Source organism: Mesocricetus auratus, unplaced genomic scaffold, assembly GCF_017639785.1.
Source record: "Mesocricetus auratus isolate SY011 unplaced genomic scaffold, BCM_Maur_2.0 Super-Scaffold_100021, whole genome shotgun sequence".
In the NCBI taxonomy this organism is placed as follows: Eukaryota; Metazoa; Chordata; class Mammalia; order Rodentia; family Cricetidae; genus Mesocricetus; species Mesocricetus auratus.
Window position 1 is genome coordinate 6,259,276 of NW_024429202.1, and position 16,687 is coordinate 6,275,962.

The 16,687-nt window shown below is 42.3% G+C and overlaps 1 protein-coding gene across 12 annotated transcripts in view; it reads right to left on the reverse strand.

The window, feature by feature from the left end:
- Usp49 (ubiquitin specific peptidase 49) overlaps nucleotides 1-16,687 on the reverse strand; it is an 81,217-nt gene that overhangs the window by 26,184 nt on the left and 38,346 nt on the right. For 2 of the 12 annotated variants that reach the window (XM_040729284.1, XM_040729294.1), the window contains one exon: nucleotides 5,126-5,276. The exons of the other annotated variants lie outside the window; for them this stretch is intronic. The gene's annotated coding sequence lies outside the window, so the exon portion shown is untranslated. The remainder of the gene's footprint in view (nucleotides 1-5,125; nucleotides 5,277-16,687) is intronic. 12 annotated transcript variants of the gene reach the window in all.

The window sequence follows — 16,687 nt, forward strand, 5'->3', positions numbered from 1 at the left end:
GAACCGAGAAACTTGTCCCAACTTAATCCAGTGAGATGTTAAGTAGTTAGAGAGCATGCTAAAACTAGAAACAAGAAATTGTACTATCTTTTCCAAATACACTGAAAGATTTCATCCAATATTTTCTACTTTTCTAAAGATTTTCAAAGTTATTTAATAGCAACAGAGAGCAAGGATAGTAAAAGTCCAGTTAAGATGCCAAAAGCAAACTCGGTGCAGTTGAATTAAAGAGGCTGTCAGCCTCAGCTGGGCTTTCAGCAAGGGTGCACACTGAACCCTTGCAGAATGTGCTGGGTGGCAGGAAGAGAAAAGGGTCTTCTTACAGTAAGGCACAGAAGAGTGTCAAAGACGTGAACTGTGCGTGAACAAGTCCAGTGAGAAGGCCCAAGAGAGAGGACTAGCCTGGCTCTCACACCAAGGCCAATACACACCCAGGCAATGTTCTTATGCACAAGCCCCACAAGACTTAGCACCTCTGTTCCTGTTTAAAAAAACATCAGCTTCCTGCCCTGCCAGCCAGTCCTACCATTAAGGCGTCAAAGCCTGTACTAAGGCAAACATATAATCTCATTAGGGAGACAAACAAACCAATCAGTTGCTAATAACTAAGAGCGGGTTCACTTGCCACAGCAGGGGTCAGAAAGCAGAACTGGGGACAGGACACTGCATGAACAAATCCAGGCAGAAAGAAGGAAGAGGGAAGTGTGAGTCATGGCCTGAGACCCCACGGAAGGGAGAACTGAGTCGTAGTGCTGACACACTGACGACAGTGGTCATGCAAAGTCAAAGATATGAGAATGGAAACGTGAGTTTTGTTGACTTCATTCCCCCGTGTTCCTCCTATGTTGCCTGTAGAAACTGACCAAATTAAAACATCAATGGTGCATATTTACAACAAAGATCAGATAATAAGACAAAGTCATTCATTAGTTTGAGGTTTTTATCTGATTATTTGTTAAACCGAGTAGCCTGGTCTAGACCCCAAATCCCAGGCTCCAGTTATCTCTCCTGTCAGCCTTCTGAGTATCTGGACTACAGGAGTGCAGCACTGTGCCTAGTTACATACAGAATGTATCAGTTATGAAGAGTAATTACGCTAAAGTCAAACCTTTCCGGTAAGAACCACATGTCTGAACCTTTTGTCCCTATTAATTTATTTTTATTTTCATTATTTTAGTTACTATTATTAATGTGTGATGGTGTGTGTAGAAGCAGAGGAACTTTCTGGAGTCGGTTTTCTCCTTCTGCTGGGGGTTCCAGGAACTAAGTTCAGGTTGTCAGACTTGCTCAGTAAACACTTTCATTCTCTGAGCTACTCTACTGGCCCATATTCTTATCCTCCTTATTTATCTGTGATCATACCCAAGCCTTTCACATTCTAGACAAGCATTCTACAGGTTCTGCCTATTATCTTTAAGTTAATGGTTACTAACAGTCCCCAGTCAATGACAATACTTTATTTATAATATAATAAATAAATAATACCAACAAACTGTATAAACATATATCTTCACTCCATGTACCACTTGAAGAACTCACTACAGCAAATAAGAACTAAATTGCTTTGAAGGAACTAAGATTAGAAACATCCTACCGACTATTGGCAGAGTAAAATAATAGCTATTATTTTATATCCCAGGAGAAACTAATCCAGAGGAGCACCCCAGACATGACTTGGGCTTGAATGGAGGAGGAGTAGGAGGGAGGACCAATTAAGTGATGTGCTTGGTACAGACACTTTTCCTGTTCTGGCTCACATCTCCAGGGCACAGACCATAAGGCAGCGAAGCCAAGTGGCAGGAGCTGAAGCAGCTGTTATTCTGTGTCCCAAGTCAGGAAAAGAGTGATTGATGCTTATATTTACCCTACTCCCCCTTTTTCCTTTATGCAGTTCAGAATCCCTGCCCAGGGAGTGGTGGAACCCAGGGACTTCCAACTCAGGCAATTTTAGATCTCACATTAAAGTGACAACCTAGATTAACTTCATAAAATCATTGAACACAGTCAACATTTAAGAAGCCAGGCATGGTGGTGTATACCTTTAATCCCAGCAGTTGGGGGGGAGCTAAGGCAGGAGAATCTTTATGAGCTCGAGGCCAGCCTCGTCTAGATATCAAGTTACCAGAGAGGTAGGGAGAGACACTGTGGATGTAGCCCTGGTAGAGTATTTATCTAGCAGGTGCAAGGTCCAAGGTTCTAAACCCCAGTGTACACAAACACACACACACACACACACACACACACACACACACACACACACAATGACCACTTTATGTTTATAATAACAATGACATAAAATACTTCCACAATAACAATTTTAGGCTAATATCTGAGAATGAAGAAAGTAATGTAGTAGATGAACAATAATTCATTTTTTAAAAATACCAAAACACTGAGATCTATTATTAACAAGATGTCAGACATCTAAGTGATTTCAGAGTTCTGAGAATCTCCAAATTGATCAAAGTGATCCAGGTACAACTTTAGAGAGCCAGAGAGAAAGTGACTGCAAAGGACTGTGAGCCTATGCCTGACCGCAGACTGGGATGGGGGTGGGGTGTCACCGGTGTGTGTACAGTCTTTGCACTAAGCGATCAGTGTTCTTCCCACAGGGCTGAAGGGGAGTCGGTCTCCTCACTCATAAATACAAGAGATGAGCCTGCTGTTGGCACAAAAGGACCCGACGGAATCACTAGAACTATCCAGCAAGGCTCTCTCTGCACTTACTCCTTGTGCAGAAAACCCAAACTGATTTTCCATGGAGCTGGCCTTCAGGGACAGCATGCAACACCACACTCAAGGATTAGTGTGCTTAACAGTCCTACTCCTCACGGTAAACGAATCCTCCCTCTGATGACTCTGACCATGTGTGTCTAGTCCCAAGAAAATGGCTCATCACACATTGAGTTTCACAAAATTGAGGCTCTGAACTGAGCATTAAGGTCCAGGTCCTAGTTATGACTGCACTAGGGTAATGCCACCTGGGAGGGTTGAAAGAGGCTTGCAGCCATGCATTTTCAGACTAGGCAGCTCTCCATCCACACGCTCCACACAGGACACAGACAACTCTGGTCAGGGAAAGGGGTTTTTCCACATGCGTATGATTAACTGGTATTATAAATGATTAAACCTACTCAATTATCAAAACCTATGTCCTGGAACTATTCTAAAACTGAAGATAAATATCGTTTATTTCCCATGACAAGCTGAAGTACTTACTATATCCCTTTTTTATTTGACTTGTTTTTATTACATTTTATTTTATATTTATGTTTGGGGTGGGGCAAACATGTGTCCCAGGGCATGTATGGAGGTCTGAGGCAACTTGTAAGAGCTGGCTCTCTTTTTCTACCACCTGGGTGTCAGAGGCTGAAGTCAGGTCACTAGGCTTGGTGGTAGGTGCCTCAACCTGCTGAGCTATCTCTCTGGTTCTGTAACCCACCCCCAAACATAAATAGGCTTAGAAAAAGGAAAGAACCTCTCCAGAGCTGTATTGCTGGTACCCAGCTAAGCTGTGTGGCAGACTCCAAAACTGGCTTTTAAGAAATAGGTATGCTGGATCACAGCACTTAGGAGACAGGCAGGTGGATCTCTATGAGTTTGGGGCCAGCCTGGTCTACAGAGTGAGCTCCAGGACATTCAGGGTTACGCAGGGAGATCCTGTCTAAAACAAAACAAAAATACACCCCCCACCCTAGCTTTTAAGAAAATGTAACTGAGGGCAGAAAAGTTGTAAGTCAGAGGGACAGGAGTTTGTTGTGAGATTGTGTCTACTGGGAATATCAGAAGCTACATCCATAAAGTCTCAGTAACATGACTGCCTAAACATGAGCTGAGCTGAGCCAGGACAACAATAGACATACTAAAGTGTGTGTGTGTGTGTGTGTGTGTGTGTGTGTGTGTGTGTGTGTGTGTGTGTGTACAGGCCACTGGGGAATGACAGCAGGAATAATAGTCTTCCCTGTGGATGGGCACACCAACTGGCTATTCAATTCCAAATGGTCAACCCTGAAAACATACATACAACATATATATATATATGTATATATATAAAATTAACATACTGAGCACTTATGTATTTAGAAATGTATATATTCACACACTCACATATATACACATAACATAAATACAAACATGCATACACATATATGTATGTAAACAACAATGAATGAAATACACCATGAATTCATAGTCTCAAAAATTAAATTGTAGTAGTAGTAGTAGTAGTAGTAGTAGTAGTAATAAAAGCAAATGGCTCAGGGGTTAATAATAAGAGTGCCTGCTGCTCTTCTAGAGGACCTGGGTTTGATTACCAGCACCCACATGGTGGCTCACAATGGCCTGTAACTCCATCCAGGGGATTTGATGCCCTACTCTGGCTTCCCTAGGCAACATACACACAGACACACACACACACACAGACACACACACAAACACACACACAGCAGACATACATGCAGGCAAAACCATTAAAGCACCCATAAAAGAATTAATAAAAATGTTAAATGTGATTATTCACTGTCATAATTTGAATTTTAACATGGTCTCCTATATAGGTCAAGGCCTCCCAAGTGTTGCAATACAATCATGTCTGGCTTATTGGCCATTTTCTTTTCTTTCTGATAAAACATACACACCACTATTCCTGACATCCACACAAGAACTTGCCAAAACTAAGAATAAGGGCTGGAGAGATGGCTCAGAGGCTAAGAGCACTGGCTGCTCTTCCAGAGGTCCTGAGTTCTATTCCCAGCAACCACATGGTGGTTGACAGTCATCTATAATGAGATCTGGTGCTCTCTTCTGGTATCCAAGCAATATGCAGGCAGAACACTGTATCTACAGTAAATACATAAATAAATGTGCATGCTATAATTTTTAAAAAATCAAAAGTTTTAAAAAAACTAAGAATAAAACTGCTTTGTAGGTACTAGAGATTTAATATTAATAGAAACAAATAGACTACACAGTCCAAGAGATCAAGCAATTGTTTTCAGTTGGGTTCTATTTTTTCCATTAAATGATTAGCATTCTTTATACAAGCTATATACAAACACTTGCCAGACAGACATATAACAAGACTTTTTTCTGTGGCCTGTCTTTTGTTGCAAGTGTCTTTTCATACCTGAGGTTACAGTTAATGTCCTCACATGATGAATTTTGTCACTTATTGTTTCCTCCATATCTTCCTTAGGTTGTTTACGTCTATCAAGCTTTGGTTCGCAGGTCTCTTCTAGTGGCCGACTGTACTTGTCCTCACCCATTACCATGCTAGTCTGTTTAGGAGAGAGGCAAGTTGTGCAAAGCTTGCTGGCCCAAACCATGGTCGCTCCACCAACTTTTTTTTAATGTAACCTTGACACTTTTGTCTCCATACCTATGAAATTTACAATGAGCTCATACAGTGTTGCCCAAAAATATTTTCTTGAAAGTTCAACTGCAATTGAGTGTGGTAGTTCACATCTGTAGTAACAATATTTGAACAGCTCTGACAGCCTGGGCTACAGAATTAGTCTTAAAAAAGAAAGAATGGAGGGGGGGCGGGGAGAAGATCTGGAAGATGCAAGCCTGGAGTTCTGATGCCTGGAGTACAGATGGGCATGGAGGCCTGCTTGTAATCCTAGGTCTCCTGAAGTGGACACAATTAGCTGGGCAAGTTGGCTAGCTAGAATAGTGGGAGACCTCGTCTCCCCCCGCCCCTTTGGTTTTTCGAGACAGGGTTTCTCTGTATTGTTTTGGAGCCTGTCCTGGAACTCGCTCTGTAGACCAGGCTGTCCTCAAACTCACAGGGATCCTCCTACCTCTGCCTCCCGAGTGCCGGGATTAAAGGCGTGTGCCACCAACGCCTGGAGGGAGACCCCGTCTTATAAATGAAGTGGAAAGTAACTGAGGTGAAGCCACCCAACATCAACCTCAGCCATCTTCTGGTCTCTAATGTACACACACATACTTGAATGCAGAGACACAGAAATCAGGAAAGAGGTTAAGTAGTTAACAGTAAGTACTGCTCCCACAGAGGACCTAGTGGTCCTTAATACACACTTCAGGGGACTTACAGTTACCTGTAATTGTAGCTCTAGGAGATCCAACAACTTTTACTGGCCTCTGAGAGCACTTGCAATCACATGAATACACTCCCCTCACATAGACACATAATTAAAAAAAAAACTTACTACCCAACAGAAAGGACACAGATGAAGAGTGTGCTGACAGTTCACAAGGAAAACCCTGGTGACTGAGCAGAGTGGAGGCCTTTGATGTCTCATGTCAAATGCATTTGAGTCATCTAATTTACCAAAAGAACAGCACAGCTGAGAACACGGTATTCTCTAGCATACAAGTTCTTGCTTGATTTGTAGTGTGTGTGTGTGTGTGTGTGTGTGTGTGTGTGTGTGTGTGTGTGTAAGTCAGACTCTCCTTTAACAGAGGATTCCCACACCCACATTCAGAACAGCAGGCTTGGATGCAAGCACCTTAAGTCTTGAACCATCTCATCAGCTGTCCACAGGTCATCACTCTCATGACCATGTGGTGGACTAGGCGCTGTGACTATTGTCACCGTCCAAGTTGTAAAGAGAGCCATATGCACATCTGAATTGCCGTTTCCATATAACATGCCTTGCTTTCACGTCACTGTAAAGTTAAAAATAAAAAAGTAAATCCAGCTATCTTGGTTGGGAGCATTTTGTGCTTCCCTGTTTAAGAAGTAGGAGATTGGTGGCATACTCCTGTAGTCTCAGCACTTGACAGGTGAACATAGGAGGATCTGGAATTCAAGCCAGTCTCAGATACATATCAAGTTCACGTTTGAGGAACCGCCTATGCTGTAAGAGGCCCTAACTCAACTACCTCTTACCTCCACCCAAATAGAGAGGAAAAAATATAGCAATAGAAATGGGGAGATGATCCCAGAAGAAAGGAAAAGTGGTGGCTGTACCTGGGGAGAGGTACCATTCTCAGCTTGACTGAGCATTAAGTTTCATGGAGTCTCTGCCCACTGTGTCACTGTTCAAGTAATCCTTAGGTTATAGAACACAGCTTGCTATAGGGCTGCCATGTTTTACATGTGTCTGACATTTCTCAGAAAGTTGATGCTCAATAAGGCCTTCTGGATGAATGGATGAGTAGCTGGGAGGATGGCAAAGCCACACTTAGCATGCAAGGGAGGCTTTAGTCAACTGAGAGGAGCGTTCATGGCATTAACATTACAAGATTCTGAAGGTCAACAGCCAACTACACAGAGATATCCTGTCTTGAAAGCTACCCATCCCCCCAAAAAACCTGAAAGACAATTTGATTGCAATTTAGGTTTGCTAGGTTACTGAAGGATGGAAAATGAGAAGCACTGAAATGCAAATACAACTGTTGTTTTAAGATCTAAAGGGTGACCCTGGACAGACAGTTGACCCAGCTCTGGAGTGTGCCATGCCGTGGCAGATCCCTCCAGCATCATCTTCAAGATGGTGGTTGGCTGGAGGAAGGGTTCAACTCATGAAGGTTTCCCAGGCAGCTGCAGACTCAAAACATTGAAGAATGTTCAACATGATCCTCTGCTAATGGAAGGACTTCAAGTATGATCCCTACAGACCCCACAAGTCTGTTCCTTTTGTACCATTTAAAGATTTCATTTATTTCATATATGTATCTTGTCTGCATGTATATATGTGCATTATGTGTTTGCATGTCTGTGGGGGGCCAGAAGAGGACATTGAATTTCTTGGGACTAGAGTTATAGACTTGTGAGCCATCACGTGGATATTGGAAGTCAAACCTGGCTCCTCTGGAAGAGTAGCAAACACTATCAACACAGAGCCGTCTCTCCAGCCTCACTGCTCCTTTTTGTAGTTAAATCTTCCATATTTCTCAAAACACTTTTCATGAACCACAGAATACAGAAGAGAACTAAATGTGAAGCATGTAGTAGCACCTGTGCCATGATACACAACCTTTTGTTTGTCAGTCTTCAACATTAACCTCTCTGAGTTTTCATGGATTTCTATTTCAAGAGATTATAGCTATTTTATCTACACTAATTGTAGCATATGGTAAAACAATACAATGTTCAGTCTTTTGTTCTGTTTTGTTTAAAAAAAAAAAACCCAGAGGCTAAGCTAAAGAATGGTGCAGGAAATAGGAAATAGGGGAAACAGGGCTGGCCAGGAACAGGCAGAGTGGGCCTAAAGGACACTGAGAAGGAACTTTTTGGTCCTTAGGGAACACTAAAAGTCTTCACAAGACAGTACCTGAGATCCTGAAACAAGACCCACTGACTAGTAAACATGGAGCCGGTCCTGTTCAAAACTAAGTGAAATGCTCCCATTTCATGGTTTTCCTTTCCCTTTCCAGGAATACCTGAACAACTTTACCACCAGCTCAGGACTGAAGGGTCATGATCACCACCAAGTTCAAGGCCTGCGAACTTATGTCTTCCTCTGAGCTGAGCTCCTGTTGCATTTGCAGGTTGCTTACTCACTAGTCTACTGGATACAGTACTTTCAACTTATAAATACTCTTCTCAGTAGGAGAGTAAATGCTTCCAAGGCAACTGTCATTTCCTCTTGTCTCCAATGCCATGAAAATTGCCTTCAAAATGCAAATGTATTCCAGCCTGTTTTACATATAAAGACTCTGAGTTGAAACAAAATAAAAACAATTTTTTCTTAAAATTTAACAGAGGGAGTGCTGTTAGCAAAGTGGTGTGGGCAGCTAGAGGTGCTTCCCCAGTAGATGGCACTATGCTGTTTCCACACTCACTATATTTCTAGGAGCAACAGAGTACCTAGTCAGTATTCAACGTGTGGGCTAAAAGAATGAAGAACACTGGGCAGTGTGGCGCACGCCCTCAATCCCAGCTCTCAGCAGGCGGAGCTCAGTGAGTGAGGCCAGCCTGCTCTACAGAGTGAGTTCCAGGACAGCCAGGGCTATACGGGAGGAGGAGGAGGAAGAGGAGGAGGAGGAGGAGGAGGAGGAGGAGGAGGAGGAGGAGGAGGAGGAGGAGGAGGAGGAGGAGGAGGAGGAGGAGGAGGAGGAGGAGGAGGAGACAGTGGTTATATCAGAGGAGCAGCAGGTTGCAGCTGACTTCAGGGTGTCAGCCCACAGGGAGGCGGTCCCTGAGGGGTAAATCTCCAATTGGCAGACCCAGAGGGTCTTTTGCGTCTGCAGTGCCTTTACATGTTTGCCACTACGGCTTCCTTTAGTATCTGGCGTGGTGTGAATGGGTGGGGGAGATGCCCACTGCCTGTAATGTAGTGTGTCTATCTCATAGACACACCCCGTTCACTGAGCACTTTTTCTGTGGATTATTATGAAGATGGTTTCTTCTTTTTCATTCTTTCCTTTTTTTTTTTTTTTTTTGGTTTTTCTAGACAGGGTTTCTCTGTTTAATAGCCCTGGCTATCCTAGAACTCACTCTGTTGATCAGGTTGGCTTCAAAGTCACAGAGATCTGTCTGTGTTTGCCTCCCAAGTGCTGGGCCAACCATTCCCCCGTCCCCCATGATTTCTTCTTAAGTTGTATTGTCTAAATAGATAATAATAATGTTAGTTTAAGTAGAGCTTTGATAATAAAAAAAAAACCAAGGAGGTATCATACAGCTAGAACAAATGAGTTTCTATTGAGGAGCTGTAAAAACTGGCTTGGATTAATGATTAAGAAAAACAATTTCTTAATCCCAGTAGCCTAGCTAGCTTACATTCTTTTACCCTTAATGTTGGGCAGTGTGTTCACCTGTTTTGGAGTGCATCATAGTTGAAACAAAGCTTTGAAAATAACTTAAAGTTAGACTAAGATGTTCTTGTCAAGTAGCTTTGAGGTGAAAAACCCAAGAGGACAAATCTAAAGTTTTAGAAAGGCACATAGTCGAGTGAAGAACTTGTTAAGGTCAGAGAACAAGAACAAAGCAGCCCAATCACCATCAGCTGATGTGCTTTTCTTGCTAGGATGGGTTGATGAGTAAAGGTGATGATTAATGTCTTGTACCTATTTCTGCCCTCAATCTCCTGATATAAAATACCATTGATGAGTGGGTATATACCCTAAAGATTTAAAGTGGAGCTGACTGTTTTTCATGTATAAAAGTTTAGGTTTGATTCCTTATAAGATTACCTTCAAGATAAATAATAAAATGATTGTCCTTTCTTTTGTAACTGTAAAACACAGCCTGTCAGTAAAAGGACTAATTGAAAAGAATACCTTGCTTGTTTATTCTGTTAATCTATGACAAACTGCTTGGGTATGAATGTATGCGGGTTCTTGGGGATAATTTGTTTTTCACCAGTAATACATAAAATGTTTAATCATGTTAAGGGATATGGAAAACATGCTGTTTTTTACTTGTATTCATTGTAATCACTTGAAAAACAGAAAGTAACCACATTGTAATTTCTGTATTGCTTGAAAGATTTTGCTGGAGTATACAGCTAGTAAGGGAAAGAATAAAGATAGAGGTACAAGGAGTTAGAAGGAAAAATAAACGCCATAAAAGGAGAAGGAAAACATCAAGAAGGAGAATAGGAATAAAGATAGAGGAGAAGGAAAACACTAAGAGAAACAGAAGGGGCATTTCTGGATAGAGAACGGAGAATACAAAAGAATAAAGGAAAGGTCTGAAGGAAGCCACAAAGAGAATGTGTGAGTGTCTTTCTCCCTTATTCCCTCATATAAAAAAGTCACAGAATATGGACTCTGTGAATTTCCCTTTGAGCCCTGTGCTGCTGGAGGCTGGTGCCCCAGGCAGTGGTAGCAATGTATGAATCAGAACACCTCTGGGAAAATCTGAAGAGCTAGAAGCAAGAGCACCCAGGCCATTTTTACAAAAAAAAAAAAAAAAAAAAAAGAGGCTGGAGATATGTCTCAGTAGATGAGTACTTGCTGCTGTTCTAGAGGACACACATTCCATTCCCAGCACCCACATGAAGGTTCACAAGCATCTGTAACTCCAGCTCCAAGGAATCCAAACCTCATCTAGCCTCCAAGGATACCAGAAATACATGCAATGCAACACATATAAGCAGGAAAACCACATGTACATCTGAAATAATAATTAAAAACAAAGGGCTAGAGAGACTGCTCAGTGGTTAAAAGCAATGACTGTTCTTCCAGAGGTCCTGAGTTCAATTCCCGGCAACCACATGGTGGCTCACAACCATCTTGAACGAGATCTGGTGCCCCCTGCTGGCATGCAGGCAGAAGATTGTATACATAATAAATAAATATTAAAAAAAACAAAACAGAAACAAAAAGAATGTGATCAGACAAGGTGGGCATGTGCACAGCAGGTGTTCTGCCCACCCATCCATGTCCTTGTGCACTTTGGATGGACAGAATGATGCTGTAGTGCTTATCTGGTCCAAGGTAACCCATCCTACCCCCAAAGAAAATCTGATCCCAGCAACCCAGACAATGAGCTTCTAACCACACATCTTCACTGGCTAGGGTGAGTCTTATCAGTTCTGTTCTTGGGAAACACCAGTTCTTTACAAAGAGATTGTATCTCTAATATTCTTAATGTTAAAGTGTTTTGTTTTGCTTTCATGGAGAAAACAATAGATTGTAATACACTGTATTTGAAAGATCCATGAAATTAAAATTACCACTGTTACAGGTCAAAGCATCAGAGAACAAAGTCTTGCCACATGTACTTGTCATCACTTTGAAACGGATGTGACTGTTAGACTAAAAGAACCACTGTATTTTGTTTTGTGTGTGTACAAACAAGTGTATTTATTGCTATATCTCATGTTTTTATTATGTTAAATATATAGTTGTTTCTTGACTCAAAAAAAACAAAAACAAACAAACAAACCCAAAACCACAACCGGCTAATGAGATGGTTAGGGGGTAAAGGTGCTTGCTGACAAACCTGAACATCAGAGTTTAGTTGCTGGCACTCAACGATAGAGGGAGAGAACCAACTCTGCAAGTTGTCCTTTGACCGCCTCATGTGTGTGTACACAACACACACACACACACACACACACACACACACACACAAATAAATGCTAAAAAAAAAAAAAAACAGCTGGCATGATGACTCAAGACCTTCAGTCCCAGCACTCAGGAAGTAGAGGCATGCAGATCTCTGTGAGTCTGTGAATTCCAGAACATAGTAAGGCCCTGTCACCCTGTCTCAAAAAAAAGAAAAGCAGCAGCAGCAGCAAGCTTGGAGAGCCCGTCCAGCCTCTGATGCTGTGACTGTAGAACACAGCCTCCCATGTGAGCTGGTGGTGGGCTTTCTGCTAGAGTTTTCCTTTATAGACCTATCTCATTAAAAGTCCTTTTCATTTAAACTTTCTGGTCCTACAACCATAAAATGTGAATGCAGAAAATTCCAACAATCATTTACAAATGAACCAAGTGGCATCAGCACAGTGGTTAGGCCAAACCAGGCTTCCTGTTAGCTGTGTGACTGACAAGTAGTGCCTCCAGACCTCATTTTCTTCAGGAAACAGAAAGAATATTCCTATTAGTATATATGGCACTGTTGCATTATTCAATTAGTGAGCAGGTAAGAAACGCCTCAAGCAATGCCTGGCACCAACAGAGCTCAGGAAACAGTCGTCTCATCAAGTGATGGTACAACAGAAGTTACTGCGAGCCAACTAAGCCTGGCGAGCCAGTTCCTGCTGAGGTCCTCCGGCAGACCCTCACCAACTCCCCTTCCAACCGGGCAAACGATACAGATAATGGACAAAGTGTGACTGGGAAAAGGATTCCTCCAGGTTCTTGCTAGTTCTCTTCAAATGAAACTCAATCACTTAGCTCCACACAACCTACCACGCCATTAAGTTCTGACTACCGGGTTGTGACTTTAACTGCTTGCACAACTGGAGGTTTTGAGAACCTGCAGTACTGCAGCTCTGATACTTGGGCAGCCTCTCTCAAGCATCCTTTTTCTGAAAGCCTCTGCTTTGCATGCTCCAGTAGCTGCTGGGTGAACAGACAAAACTCATGCAGAGTTTGCCAAAGAAAGACTTTGAAGATACACAGAAATATAACTTCAAATGGTACAGCTCCACTGGGGACACAGAATCGCAGTAGCAGATCTACCCAGGGGGCCTAGTGAGCATCCGAGGTTTTTTTTGAAGAAAATGACAGGAGCAAACTGTGCCAAGTCTGTGGCTGTAAATCACAGGCTGGGATGTATAGCTGGTAGAAATCTGTTGGCTTCACAGCAAATGCTGGTCAGTGACTATCATCTTCAGCTACAAAAGATCGGGTGTGACTCTCTACATCTGTATTTTTCAATTGGTTATTTATCTTATTGCTAAAGTGACAGGTACCCACAAGGCACTTACTATTCTGCCTAAAAATGGAAAATTGAGAAGCTCATATACAAAGGGAAAACATACAACTGGACTATTACATTTTGTTCTGAGTCACATGACAAACAATCTCTTCTTAACCCTCTTTTTTTTTTTTTTTTTTTTTTTTGGTTTTTCAAGACAGGGTTTCTCTGTATTGTTTTGGAGGCTGTCCTGGAACTCGCTTTGTAGACCAGGCTGGCCTTGAACTCACAGAGATCCGCCTGGCTCTGTCTCCCAAGTGTTGGGATTAAAGGCGTACGCCACCAATGCCTGGCTCTCAATCCTCTTTGTATCCCACCATAAAAACAAATTTAAAAGCCCACCTTGAAACCTAAGCGTTAGAGAGGAATGATTATGAAGACTGAAAACAATTTTGCTTTTCATCCTGAGCATCTACTCTTCTTGCTCAACACCATGTGGTTCGGGAGCAGCTGGGCCTCAGGACAAGCTCAGGTGAGTCTTGAGAATCTAAGCCAGGCAAGGTTCTGTCTGGCAGTTATGGTCATTAGTTCAGCAGAGGGCATGATGTGGCCAAGGCTAGCCCATCAAACAGACAGGAATGGAATGATTCACACTAAAGAGAGAGCTGACATCTCAGTGATGGCATCTTGGGTCTCCTGTCCACATGAGTTGAGATCATGCTGGTTCTTTGGAGCCTGCATAATTTTCTGGGTCTCCAAGTCTTTGCGGATTCTCTAGAATACTAAGGTTTGTTTTTGTTTTTTTCCTTTTGTCTATTTTAGTAAGTTATCAATCCTGGTTGAGTTTAGGTCAGTTTCAGATAATCTAATATTGATAAATTTACACATTAATTTCATATGCAAAGCTTTGCAGAACTATGTGATTCGACCTGCTGCATTACCATTTTCCAGTCTAGGATCTCAACCTTCCTAACACTGCGGCCCTTTAATACAGTTCCTCATGTTGTGGTGACCCCAGTCATAAAATTATTTTCATTGCTACTTCGTAACTATAATCTTGCTACTGTTATGAACTGTTTTCTGATGGTTTTAGGTGACCCCTGTAATAAAGGGCCATTTGGCCCCAGAGGGTAGTGAGTCACAGGTTGAGAAACTGATCTAGTCTCACTCCAGTCTTTCAGGGTGGGTGTCTAGGATCAGATTCGTGTGTGTGTGTGTGTGTGTGTGTGTGTGTGTGTGTGTGTGTGTGTGTGTGTGTGTGTGTGTGTGTGTGAGCAGCAGGCCCAGGAGCTCATCAGCACATTTACAGGCTCCCTCTTCTCCCAGATACTACCCTCTGCCAGTCAGAAGATTGGAGCTCTAGAGAGCTCACTTAATAACACTTTTCTATGACAGCATTGATTTTATTCTTAGAGGGACAAGGCGACAGCCTGTACTACTACAGACCCCACACTGAAGAGGATGGTCTCCTCTGAATTTCAGGCACCTCTGCGCTTCTGCACTATCTCTGCCCACATCCTGTCGACACCAGCAGCACGAGTGCCTGGGACCTGGGGTGTGAGAGTGGAGAGATAGGATGCTCTCCTCTCCAGCCCTGTAGGAACTAGAGGCTTCCTGGGCAACAAGATGGCTCAGCAAGTATGAATACATGCTGCAAAGCCCAACACCCTGGGTCTGACTCCCCAGAAGTCACACTGCAGAAACTGACTCCTACAAGTTGTACTCTGACTTCTACATACACGCTCAAACACACGAAGTAAATAAGTGCAACACACACATTAGAGTTTCATACTCAAGCTTTCCATCACGTCTGGTGCACTTCTGGGTTTGCCTGCCTGGAGTCCACACCAGGGACCTGGCTTGTGAAACTTCAAACCCTGCTCTTCTCTTGTCCAGCAGCTACTGCTTACATTTTGGGACCCCCGCCCCCAAGACTGCTGCCCTGTACCTTCTGTGCAGATCGCTGGCTGCATTCAGTGTGAGAAGCCATGCAGAATGTGCTTACTCTGTCTTACCCATCACTAGAGCCCTATAAAAGCATTTTTTTAATTCCCAAAATACAATATAATAAGGCTAGAGAGATGATTAAAGGCTTTTACAGAGGACCCAGATTTGATTCCCCAGTCCAGGGAATCCAAAAGTGTGTCACACAGCATGCATGCAGGCAAAACAGTCATACACACAAGACAGAATTTTAAAAATCTTTAAAAATATAAGCAATATAATAAAAAAGTTTAAAGATCTAATGGGCAGGAGAGCCATTTCCTTTAGTGATGTAGTCAAATAAATTTCACTTACACTCCTAATGAAACTCACTGAATCGCCAAAAAGTAAAAGGAAATGAAACAGGAAATAGGGCCAGTTATTTGGGAAGAGACAGAGGATCGACAGGAGTGGAAGGGGAAAGGGAGGGTAACAAGGGTGGTAAAAATGATCAAATTACATAAAAGCCATGTGTGAAAACATCACAATGAAACCCATTATTACCACCTTCATAAAGCATACACATGGATATCACCCAATATGTACCATGGCACACTTACACACTATGCTTGTGAGATAATTTACACCACACTGCGTTAGGGATACATTTACTGAATTTATAGAAATGCTTTATCAGCCCCTCTCACACTCTCTACCAGCAGTGTTTTCCTGACAAGTGGCATCTTCAATATGTTTCAGAATGACATTTGAAAAATTATATACACATTTTTTTCATTTGTATGGCTTTAATTATGGTGAATATCTATTCTTTTGTGTTATATAAACTATCAGTGCAAATCTTTTTCTACTGGGCTTTGTAAAAATTGATTTGTAAAAAGACTGTGCGTTCTAATGAACTCAAAGTACTTATTTTCCAAGGGTGGTGAGGGGAGAATGGCCTTTAAATTATAGAATCCCTTTAATCCCAGCATAGACAGAGGAAAGTGAATCCCTGTGTTTGAGGCCAGCCTGGTCCACAGAGAGAGTTCCAGGAAAACCAGTGATACACAGAGAGACCCTGTCTCAAAAAACCAAAAATAAGATACTCAGAATCTTAGCTTAAAATAATGACAAATTGCATAGCAGTAAACAATGTGACTTTTTGGACTCAGTTCTCAAGTGACATGCAGCACATGATGCAAGTACAGGATATTCAAACAAATGTCAAAAAGACATGGCACATGTTCCAAATGGGTTAGTCCAGGTCTTTAATCCCAGTAGAGGTAGGTAGATCTCTGTGATTTTGAGGTTAGCACACACAGTCTACATTATCTGGCTCCAGGACAGTCAGAGCTACATAATAGAGATTCTGTTTAAAAAAAAACAAAAACAAACAAATGAAAATTCCATTTCTCCTTAATACTCCTCCCCACACAGCATTTTTCTTTGTAGCCCTGACTGTTCAGGAACTCCCATTATAGTCCAGGCTGGCCTTGAATGCAGAGATCCACGTGCTTCTGCCTCCAGAGTGCTGGGATT